Genomic DNA, 12,613 nt, shown 5'->3' with positions numbered 1-12,613 from the left:
TTTAAGCTACCCAGAATTAAGAACTTTTAAGTCTTAGATTCTGTTAATTCAGGGATTCAATATTAAAGTGGTTTACATTTCTACTGTTATAGGGCCTGTTTTTCAAAAGCATTTAGCTGATTAAATCTGGGTTTTACATGTGTAAATGCACTTTAACTGTGTGAATGTGCTTTTGAAAATTGTTACAATATGTGCCATTGAGTAGACAATAAGTTTTATCCATGTTAAGTGCACTTCCACTTGACTAAATGGCTTTTGAAATTTGCTACGAGAGTATGTTACCTTTACATGCATAAATCCCTTGAAAATTCACCTGATAATGTTTATCACATTCAGTTGGTAAATTTGTGTTTAATTATAATTTTTGTAGGTATTCACTTTCTTCAATTGGGGGAGAAGGGAGAGATCAAAGTACACCTTACTGAAATTGTTTCTAATTCTAATACTCCTTGTTTCTAATTCATGGTAATGCAGTGTGTGGTGACTAAAGAAATCTTTCAGTATTGGAACAACTGCCTTGAAACTTCATTTAGTTTCATCCAACCCCAATGGCACCTGCAAATTACCCAGTGATATAAGTGTGATATCATAATTGTGTTTCCCTATAGTGACCCCCTTTTCTCAACCAGTTTAATAATCTGGAGTGGAGGGTTACATATGCAATACGGGGAGGGGGGGAGATAATGAAGGAGGGCTTGGGGGCTATGTAGCAGACTGGCAGAGATAAATCACCCCCCCCCCCCGGGGTTCATTCATATGGGTGAGTCACCTAGTTGTATTTATTGACAGACTGTTCAGGATCAGACTCTGGCTGACAAAATTCTAGTATTGCTGCAGGATTGAGAATTCAGCAGGCTAGATATCAAACAACCTAGAATAATGCAGCATGCAAGCTAGATGGCCAGGTTCATAGGGTATGGGTACCTACCTGACTAAATCAATGCCAACTGGACAGAGTAACTAATGCTGAATGGACCTTTAAGACCAGTCATAATCCTAAATCAGAATCAGGTTAAGTCTACTAGCCATATTTTGAGCACAGGCTAATAGGCCTCTGCTGCTTTGGGCTAGTAGCCATTCTTGATCCAGGCTAGTAGCCATAACCACAGCCAGGAAGATCAAATCTGAGACTGGGGATTGTCCCTTAGAGTGCTACTATGACATGTGTATTATCTGAATGTGTCAGTTATTTGTTATTGTAAAAAGCAATAATAAATCTGTGGCTTTTATCTTCCCACTAAATAATTGTTTCACAATGTTCATAATGAGGGTACTGGCATAGTTTGGTTTCAATGAAATATATTCAGATGAAAATTTTTTTTCAAAATAGTACATGTATTTAGCAGATTATAACAACTTATTTTTGTATAGACTGAGCTATGATTACTCTCTCTTGCAAATTACCAGGATCCCAATTCTTTTCTGAAATGCTGGATGGTGAGCTATATGGGGAAGCCTGTATTTTGTTTGAAATAATTGGTTCATTGTGTTATTTTTTTTCACTGTGGCCCAAATTTTTGAATATATGTGTTTTTGTAAACATGTATAGTCTTTCTGTGGCAGGAATGGGGCCATTCTAACTGCAGATGCACTGTGATAAATCTATGTAGGAGAATGACTTTCTGAAGTCCAACATTCCTCCCTTTGAGAGTACCTTGATTTTGTTTTTTACTTGTTTTTGATCTTTTCTATTACTTTTCTATTACTTACAATATCTTAATTTATTGTTGCGCCAGAGGTAGACCCTAGGGCTGAGGTGGGATTGACGCTACCCGTAGATGGGATCCTATGGGGCCCCACCATCTGCAGGCAGAGGGGACTAACGGACGGAGGCCAGTTCACCAATACCAGTCCTCATTCCCTGTGGGTTGAGCCTTTGGGTGCCGGGGCCAGTTGGACTTAGGTGGCCTCCGTCAGTGGTCGTTGATGGGTGGATCGAGGTCAGTCCAGAGGCAGCAACTAGTGTAGGTATCAGTCTGTACTGGATGAGGTGGAGACCCGGGCACCAATAGGAGCACAGTCTGTCAGAGAGCGCCCGAGCAAGAGCAGGCCGAAGCCTGAATGAACCACGTCCAGAACAAAGGCTGAAGAGGCATCTTTAAGCAATCTGGGTTCAGGGCTGGTGGCAGTCTGGAAGCAGTGGCAAGCAAGGCTGAGGTCTAGAAGAGGAGAGAGTCAAAGGATGGTCAGACGAAACAGACGTCCAGGGCTGGAGAGAAGCAATGGCGTGGTCAGGCAATGCAGAGGTCAAACCAGGTTAGCAATCCGAAGGAGAGATGAAGGAACAGGAACACAGGAACAAGGAACAGGAACAAAGGCAATCAGGATCGGGAACAGGAACAGAAGAAGCAACAAGTACTCGACTAGCGAGGAGACCTGTTCAAAGGCAATTTGAGAGAGCAGAGCCTGGCCTTATATACCAGAGCTTAGCCGATGTCATCTTCCGGGGCTGCGGCCAGATTCCTGCTGCAAACCCTATTAAAGGATCAGCTGTGTGCGCATGCGCACCTAGGGAAGGGTGCGGCGCTGGTTGGGACAGAGTCTCTCTGCAGGCCATGCAGAAAGGCCCAATGGGGAACATCAGGAACTGTAACAGAGCCGGAGGCCCCAGGGGTGGCCCAAGGATGGAGCCGGTGGCCCACAGCCACCAGATAAGGGACCAGGTGCTGGATCATTTTGAAAGAGGTGAGGGGGTCAAGCTGTTGGTCTGCTGCAGCCGGCACGCGTAACATTTATCTCTAATTAACCCCTGCCTGATATGCTTCTATAATCTGCAGACTGTATAAAAAATGAAGTAGCATTTCCTAGTCTTTATATAGCTTCCACTACATGTTCCTTTCTATTCTCATAGCCAAATCATACAATATTGCAAACATGGCAACTTCTCTCTCTATATATAAAAAACGCTATCTGTCTATCCATCTGTCTACCTATATATCTATCTATACAGAAAGAGAGAGAAAGAGAGAGATCCAAGGTATTTGCACTAACCATGATATTTGCATCTTCATAAATGTTTGTTGTAAATATCCAAAATGTTAAATTTATGGAGCAATCCATAATTTTAACTAACAGGGAATGGTAACTTTAAAACAATTACGCGAGCGTACATGAAAGTGCATATACCCGGCTCAAGCCCATGGAAATGGCCATGTTATAACATGTATGTATATATGTTTCCATCTTATAAAATCGATTAGACGTGCGTAAATGTGTGCACTATTTTATATGGATGCGCACAGGTGCTGCTTCTACCGCATATGCATGCACGCCAATGCAATTACCAGTTAAAGCAGTTCATTCCCACTTTGCCCAGTTCCAGGATAGGACTTCCTAACCCCCCCTAGCTAACTAACCTCTCTTTTACCATACCTACCCCAACCCTTAAAACCCCACTGACTAGCCTAGTTGTTTTGTTTTATAACTTACACATCATCTATAGCAGAAGTAAAGTTATTTGGTAGAGGACCCCAGCACACACACTTGTGTGCATAAATACTTACATGCTGGTTTCCATTTAAATTCTTAGAACACCCACTTCCTGCCCCTTTTTTGGACTTTTTCTTTTGGGCATGTAACAGGAGATACGCACGTCCATGGACACTTCTTAAAATATGCACGCCACACTCCGGCCCGAGAAACACGTGTATCTCCCTAATTTGCCATGCGAAGAACTTTTAAAATATATACCAAAGGAAGTAGTAAGCAAAAGAGACCCAAGCTTCTAGCATGCTTAAGACAGGTTTCAAAGGCTCTGTACTCCAGAGAATACAAGGAGATCAAGAAGGTCTAATGGTGGAAAAGTAGTGAGGAGTAAGTAGGTACACTGAGGTCCTATGTGATAAGATGCACAGTGAATCTACGTGCTGAAAATCAGTTTTCAATTTTCAAATCCATGCAGTAACAACATTTAACTCCTGATGCAGTAAGCAAATAGAATACTAATGAATCAGTAGTTATAAATAGAGATGTGCATTTGTCTGGGATGAATTAGACAATTTCAACAAAATTGTCCAATTTGTCCTGTTTCGGCAACCCCGAAAAACGAAGCAAATTTTCCCGAAATTTCAGAAAAAATTATTTTTTCGGGGTTAGCATGTGCTAACCCGAAATTCGGGGCGGCCGAAAAAAAAAGGCCCGAACCACGGGAAACCGAAATTTCTCGTGGCAGACTGATAACGAAGGCCGAACCGAAAGGTTCAGCCGAAGCACATCTCTAGTTATAAAGTATTGAAATCCAAGTTAAACTACATGTTCAGCCTTTTGCATAGACCGACCGCAAATTTTAACTCGGGGGTGGGGGATGGGTGTTGTATGCGTACAATCAATTTTCTTTGCAATAATACTAACTGCTTACTTAAAAAATAATTTTGGTACATGCAATTCAGAGATTGTCTCTTAGCATCCTCCAAGGATGCCCCTATATGATGATCTTCCTGAGCGCTGACAGCTACAAAGCCACTAACTCAAACATGCCAGCAGCTGCAATCCCGGCTGCTGTGGCAAAATTGTATGCACAGGGCAATAGGGACTTCTGCTTAAACAATGGCCAGGATTGCAGCAATCGGCATGCTCAGCTGTGCTGTAATGCCCAAGTATTCTTGCTGCCAGGAAGGTAGAGAGAAAAAGACTCAATTACTGTATTGATAACAGGAGTGAATTGCCAGGGCACTACTGTATTTTCCAGCAGAGATAAGCAGCTTCCTGCTACTTCACTTTGGGCTTGTCTAGGAATATTCTTGCAGGATTAGTTTTACAACTGAGCAGTAAACAGCCAGGACCACTGGCAAGTAAGTGCATCCTAGGGCATATCCTAAAGCAACCTTCCCTGTTTTGATCACCAGTAACATGCACTAGGGATGTGAATCGTGTCCTCGATCGTCTTAACGATCGATTTCGGCTGGGAGGGGGAGGGAATCGTATTGTTGCCGTTTGGGGGGGTAAAATATCGTGAAAAATCGTTAAAAATCGTTAAAAATCGAAAAATCGAAAAATCGGCACATTAAAACCCCCTAAAACCACCCCCGACCCTTTAAATTAAATCCCCCACCCTCCCGAACCCCCCCCCCCAAATAACTTAAATAACCTGCGGGTCCAGCGGCGGTCCGGAACGGCAGCGGTCCGGAACGGGCTCCTGCTCCTGAATCTTGTCGTCTTCAGCCGGCGCCATTTTCCAAAATGGCGCCGAAAAATGGCGGCGGCCATAGACGAAAAAGATTGGATGGCAGGAGGTCCTTCCGGACCTCCGCTGGACTTTTGGCAAGTCTCGTGGGGGTCAGGAGGCCCCCCACAAGCTGGCCAAAAGTTCCTGGAGGTCCAGCGGGGGTCAGGGAGCGATTTCCCGCCGCGAATCGTTTTCGTACGGAAAATGGCGCCGGCAGGAGATCGACTGCAGGAGGTCATTCAGCGAGGGTTCCGGCGCCTCGCTGAACGACCTCCTGCAGTCGATCTCCTGCCGGCGCCATTTTCCGTACGAAAACGATTCGCGGCGGGAAATCGCTCCCTGACCCCCGCTGGACCTCCAGGAACTTTTGGCCAGCTTGTGGGGGGCCTCCTGACCCCCACGAGACTTGCCAAAAGTCCAGCGGGGGTCCGGAAGGACCTCCTGCCGTCCAATCTTTTTTGTCTATGGCCGCCGCCATTTTTCGGCGCCATTTTGGAAAATGGCGCCGGCTGAAGATGACAAGATTCAGGAGCAGGAGCCCGTTCCGGACCGCTGCCGTTCCGGACCGCCGCTGGACCCGCAGGTTATTTAAGTTATTGGGGGGGGGGTTCGGGAGGGTGGGGGATTTAATTTAAAGGGTCGGGGGTGGGTTTTAGGGGGTTTTAGTGTGCCGGTTCACGATTCTAACGATTTATAACGATAAATCGTTAGAATCTGTATTGTATTGTGTTCCATAACTGTTTAAGACGATATTAAAATTATCGGACGATAATTTTAATCGTCCTAAAACGATTCACATCCCTAACATGCACTATTTCCTGCAATCTAGACAGAGTCTGGAAACGGTGAGGCAGAAGCTACAAGAAGTACAGGAGGAAAGAGCTTGTGGCAAGCCTGGAGCAGGGCTATGCTGTGTGTGCATAAAACATCTTTTATGCTCACAAATAATCTTTTATTCGTTCATAAAATAATTTCCAAATAATTGACAGGTTTGGAAAATGTAACACCTATCAAAGATGGAGTGAATTAATTTTACTCCACCTCTGACCAGGAGTTAAATTTCCAGCATTAAGACAGCAAGAGTTAAGCCAACTCGCCTCTCTGCATTTTGGGGTACTAGCCTTCATGAGCATAGAGTTTCCATGTGAGGCTGCAAAGCAGTATTCACAGTTTTATGAACACATTTTGTTTTTTGTGCAAAACTCCTCGCTACATTGGGTGTAAAGTTTGTGCACAAAAAATGTGCACACAACTGCTGGTTAAACTGTGCACTCTGCAGAGCACACCTTGTTATATCAGTTCCTGGGTAGGTCAAGTGGTCCTTGTGCTAACTACATTTTTTGTAATTAGCTGCAAATTAGGAAGTTGTTGCGATCCTGCCCGCGAGGAGCACGGGCAGGTTGATACCTCCACGTGGCCAGTCGGGCCGCCGGGAACTCATCCATACGGCTGGGTCCTGTGTTGCTGCTCCTGCCTCTCTCCAACAAGCTGCAGACGATCCCGGGGTCTTCAGCCGGCAGGGAGGCCATCCCTGCCGGTGCCTGCTGCAGTCCGGGTCCTCGCCCGGAAGGGAAGCCATCCCTGCCGGTGCCTGCAGCTTCCTGCAGCTCTCTGCTCTGCCTGCAGCCAGCCCTTCTCTTCCTGCTTCAGTCTTTGCAGCTGGGAGCCGCTCCTGCAGCCTGCCATCTCTCCAGCTTCGGAGCAGGGCTGCTCCGCTGCCTGCCTGGCTTCCTCAGGCCTTCCACGTGGCTGAGGATGCCACCAGCGGATCCTGCTTCTCTTCTCTCCAGCTTCCTTAGGTGCGGGCACGCGCCTCTCTCCAGCTTTTCAAGGGCCAGCCAGGTGTGGCCCTCTGCTGACCCCTCCCTGGGCGTTGTCCTCTTCAGCCCTACAAAAGGGCTCAGCGTCCATTCCAGCTTTGCCTTCGCAAGGAGTTGGTCACTCCTGGGATCCTGCTGTCCTTCGCTCCAGGAGTCGTCCTTGTTCCAGCACTTCTTCAAGTTCCTGTGTTTCCTGTTCTTCGTTGGAGCTCCTCGTCCGTGTGCCAGCCCTAAGGTCTGTCTCCTTATCCAGTATCTGTGTTCCAGTCCAGATGTTTGTTCCTGATATCCGTGATCCAGCCTGATGTTGCTTCTTCTGATCCTGAAGTCCGTGAGTCTGTCTTGCTGTCCTGAACTCCTGGTTCCACATACCATGCTTCCTGGTGTGCCATGTCGTGGTCCGCGACCAGACCCACGGGCGGGCTGTGTAGGGCGCCTCATGGTACGATGCCTGCCTCTCTTCTGCAGCACTAGCCTCCGGGAGACTTCCGCTTCTGTACTTGTCCCTGGTCTACGGAGTCCCTAGTACTTGCTCCGTCCATGCCAAAGACTCTGCCAGAACCTGCACTCCCAGCGTGGTCCGTGACCAGCCACTGGTGGCTGAGTAGGGCACGCCTTGGTGCAGGCCTCTACAGCTTCTGTGACATGCTCCATTCATTGCTCCATATCTTGTCTAGAGGCTCTTCGAGTCCAGCGTGGTCTGTGACCAGTCCCGCGGGTGGACTGTGTAGGGCACGCTGCATTGCAGTCTCACCCCAGTGCTTTACCTGAATCTTCTGATTACCTTGAGCCTTGCCTGAATCTTCTGAAAGCTAAGTACCTTGTTCCTGAGTCTTCTGAAAGCCAAGTACCTCGTTCCTTCCTGCACTGGTCCCGCTCCCGCGGATGTAGGACAGGGTGGTCCGTGATCAGTCCAGTTGTACTGGCTGAGTAGGGCGCCCTGAGGGATTGCACCACTGTCAGTATACCCGAGTCTCGTCTGTGCATCCAAGTACCTCGTTCCTGAGTCTACGTCTGTGCATCCAAGTACCTCGTCCCTGAGTCTCGTCTGAATCTCCATGTTCCGGTCTTCGCTGCCCTGGCCACCATCCGGCCTGCTGCTTCTTGCCGTACCCTGCGGCAGGTCCGAAAGGGCTTGGAACGGTCGGAGGACTGTTCATAAGACCACCATTGCATTGTTGGTCTTCCGAAGCGTGCAGGTCCAGAGGAGGGTCAGTATCTCCAGTCTTCAGTCCAGCCTCGCTCCTGTCCAGCCCATGCTAGGGCATGCTTCGTCTACTACGGCATCTCTTCGGAGTTCCTCTGGGGTCGAGCCATGGCCCAAGAACACACATCTCTTGGTAAGTGGGACCACTTTCCTAGCGCTCCACAACAGAAGTGGCACAGATTTGTCAGGGTCAACCTGTGAATGACCTGCTTTATCTGAGTTGATTCACAATCAAATTTCTCAGGGGCTGATGCAATAAAGGTACGTAGAAAGTGAGCGCTGAACAGTCACCGCCCACTCTCTTAACGCACGCATGTGCCCTCCTCAAAGGGGGGCACCATGCAATATTTAAATTAGGGGGTCGTGTTAGCAAGGATATGCTAGGGTCACATTAAATAGGCGCTAATCCCCTTATAGCATTAGGGGATCGATTAGTGCTTATTTTACCCACGTCCAACTACACGTTAATAGTGCGCTCTGCTCAGCGCACCATATTGCATCGGCCCCTCAGTTTGTGTTACAGCAATGTGAGTTAGCTAATTTGTTTCAAACTTCTCATTCTCAAATGATTGAAATTTCAACGTGAGTGGATTCTTGTGTGACCAAGGAATTAACTCTGCATAAATCTGTTGAAACGATCTTAGTTGGGCAACCATATTTGCAGAATAAGCTGGAAAAACTTGAAAATGTTGTATGCTGTTGGAACATAAGTATTATTAATTTTCCTAAGAAAAATCTTACTACTTCAGTAGAGATGTTACATAGATATTTTTTGGAGAAATTATCAATTAAGGAAAGTTTGCTTCCTCCTAACCCCAACGCCTATTATGTTCCTATGTATCTGAAGGATCGCAAGTAAAAGATGTTCCTGTAGATGCTGGCTTTAGATTCATCACATCTATCTTCTTTTCTTGAGTGTAGGGATGTGAATCGTTTTTCAACGATTAAAATTATCGTCCGATAATGTTTATATCGTCTTAAATCGTTATAGAACACGATACAATAGAAATTCTAACGATTTATCGTTAAAAATCGTTAAATCGTGTTAGTGCGCACTAACTCCCCGTTAGTGCGCACTAACTCGATTTAGAGCGCACTAACTGAAAATGATACAAATAAACACTTTCCAGGTCACTGAAGGTCAGTTAGGAATGAATATGTGTTCCTATTGGCTGGCTGCCCTCTTATCTATTGATGTTACCAAGGTTACCACTGAGGTGATGGTTGGGGGGATGGGAAATGGAACTGGAAACTAACGAACACCAACAGAAAATGAAACAAAGTGTTCACACTTCCCAGGTCAGTAAAGGTCACTTAGGAATGAATATGTATGTATGTATTCCTATTGGCTGGCTGTGCTCTTATCTATTGATGTTACCAATATGGTTGGGGGGATGTGAAATGGAAACAGTTGGAAGCTTGACAAAAAAAGTAATGTAATGATCAGCACTCACGTGACTAGAACTTGTTTGTTTATTATTTTTGTTAGCAGGCACCTGAAATGCTAGTGCAAGTTGAATTTGCCAATCACTGTACATTTTAGAAAGGTGGTCCTGGCTGGAACTGTACACAGTTCAAATATATGTAATTGATTGTTGGTAAGTGTATTTTTTAAGTAGCCACACTGGCACCAGTATGTTTACTTTTCCTCCTACTTAACTCACTAGCTCAGCTTTGTAAGAAGGGCTTCTCTGCTTGTGTGTTGTTTTTGTTTGGTGTGAGGAGAGCAGAAACATCAGATCTTTATTCAATCTACTACAGTCATCTCTTACAGTGCCCTATCCCTATTAATACCAGGAGTGTTGTGATCTTCCTGCATACAGTGCCCTAACCCTGATACCAGTCTGAGACAGCTCCCTCCCTGCATTACTAGTGAGAGGCTGGCTTCACAGACAGGGGGGAGCTGCCTGACCCTCACTCCTGACTTCCCCCATGTCCCAGCTAGTGAATGGTGTGTGGGTGAGGGGGGGGGGGAGGATGGTGAAGTCTGAGACAGCTCCCTCCCTGCATTACTAGTGAGAGGCTGGCTTCGCAGACAGGGGGGAGCTGCCTGACCCTCACTCCTGACTTCCCCCATGTCCCAGCTAGTGAATGGTGTGTGGGTGAGGGGGGGGAGGATGGTGAAGTCTGAGACAGCTCCCTCCCTGCATTACTAGTGAGAGGCTGGCTTCACAGACAGGGGGGAGCTGCCTGTCCCTCACTCCTGACTTCCCCCATGTCCCAGCTAGTGAATGGTGTGTGGGTGAGGGGGGGGTGGATGGTGAAGTCTGAGACAGCTCCCTCCCTGCATTACTAGTGAGAGGCTGGCTTCACAGACAGGGGGGAGCTCCCTGACCCTCACTCCTCCGGGGTATTGTGATCTTCCTGCACACAGTGCCCTATCCCTGATACCAGGGGTGTTGTGATCTTCCTGCATGCAGTGCCCTATCCCTATTAATACCAGGAGTGTTGTGATCTTCCTGCATGCAGTGCCCTATCCCTATTAATACCAGGAGTGTTGTGATCTTCCTGCATGCAGTGCCCTATCCCTGATACCGGGATGTGTGCAAGAAGATCACAACACCCCCGGTATCAGGAATAGGGTACTGTGTGCAGGAAGATCACAACACCCCTGGTATTAGGGATAGGGCACTGTGTGCAGGAAGATCACAACACTCCTGGTATTAATAGGGATAGGGCACTGTGTGCAGGAAGATCACAATACCCCTGGTATCAGGGTTAGGGCACAAGTTCTAGTCACATTGACTGATCACATTACTTGTTTTGTCAAGCTACCAACTGTTTCCATTTCCCATCCCCCATATACTGTCAGTAGGAAACTTGGTAACATGAATAAATAAGAGGGCAGCCAATAGGAATACATATTCATTCCTAAACTGACCTTAACTGACCTGAAAAGTGTCAAATTGTATCATTTTCAGTTAGTGCGCACTAACTGGGAGTTAGTGCGCACTAACTCCCGTTAGTGCGCACTAACTCGAGTTAGTGCGCACTAATCGGAAAAAACGATTTTTAACGATTTTTTTAACTAAAAAATCGTGCCTAAGACGATTTTCTTGCCCTGCCACACGATTTCTATCGTTAAGACGATATGGAAAACGATTCACATCCCTACTTGAGTGTTCATTGGATGAAGAAGCTGTTTCTTCTACTTTACTTGTTACTTTTGCATTAGATTCGGATCTTGACTTTATTTTCAAATTGTTTTTTCATAATTGTGATGCTTTTTTTTAGGATTTAAGATCCATATGTTCCCAGATGTGTCTAAATTAACTCAGACTAAAAGGAAATGATTTTTGTTGTTGTGTCCTGCTGTTTTGAATTTGGGGGCTTTGCTTTGGTTATATTTTCCATGTAAATGTGTTGTTAAATTTCATGGCATTAAACATCTTCTTTGATTCTTCCTAGTTAAATGTTGTTCTTAATGATAAATCCAGACAGGACACAGCTCCCTTAATGCCAAGCCAGTAATTTTTGTGACGAGCGGCACAAATGTATTTTGAAGATTCTTTCCCTTAATTTTTGATGGGTCTTTTTTCTTCTTTTCTTATATTTCTTCTCCTGATTTCATTGGATCTCATCCTTTTTTGTGGTCTGACAGGGTACTATGAGATATATATATTTCTTAATTATATTGTTTTCTCTTTTTTGTAATTAACAATTTATTTAATTAATTATTTATTTTAAAAGGTTTATATACTGTTTTTACAACTAGATTGGTCTGTCAAAATGGTTTACATGTAAAAATATATATAGTTTAAAATTGGAACAGAAAAAACACAATAAAAGTCTTAATAAAAAGAAATAATAAAATATATAAAATGAAAAAAGCTGAGGAGGAGGATCAGTGATCAGTGAATATCGTTGAGATGGGATCTATTGAGAGGTAGGTAAGGAGCCGAGAATAAGGTCTTTACGCTTTTTTTTTTAAATCTCTGTGTGATACTATTTGTTTTAACTGGTCAGGTAGTGAATTCTAGAGTGAGGGACCTGCAACAGAGAATGCGCGTTGTTGTGTGATTTCTAGTCTGGCAAGCGAATGGATGGTACTTCAAGGAGATTTTTGTACAGAGAGCATAATTGTCTGCTAGGTTGACAAATATGGAGAAACATGCATAGCCATGTGAGGAGTCATTTTAGATTAGGTCATGTATAACAGACAGGATTTTGTATTGTATTCTGTAATTGACCGGAAGCCAGTAAAGTGAGTATAGAATTTGGGATTTGTACCATTTCTTGTCAAATTGTATTAATTTGTTAACATTCTAAAATTAATAAATGAAGAGTTTAAAACAAAGGGGGCAAATTGCAATTTAGATGTGGGATTGCAAGAGCATTTTTAAAAGGAAATACTGTATGGTATTTCCCTTTGAAAACTGAGCTGGCAAGGCATAGCAGATACTTAGCATCTGATTTGAAGTA

The sequence above is a fragment of the Rhinatrema bivittatum genome, chromosome 6, assembly GCF_901001135.1.
Source record: "Rhinatrema bivittatum chromosome 6, aRhiBiv1.1, whole genome shotgun sequence".
Taxonomy (NCBI): domain Eukaryota; kingdom Metazoa; phylum Chordata; class Amphibia; order Gymnophiona; family Rhinatrematidae; genus Rhinatrema; species Rhinatrema bivittatum.
The sequence above is the reverse complement of the archived record's forward strand: the minus strand, read 5'-3'. Positions refer to the sequence as shown.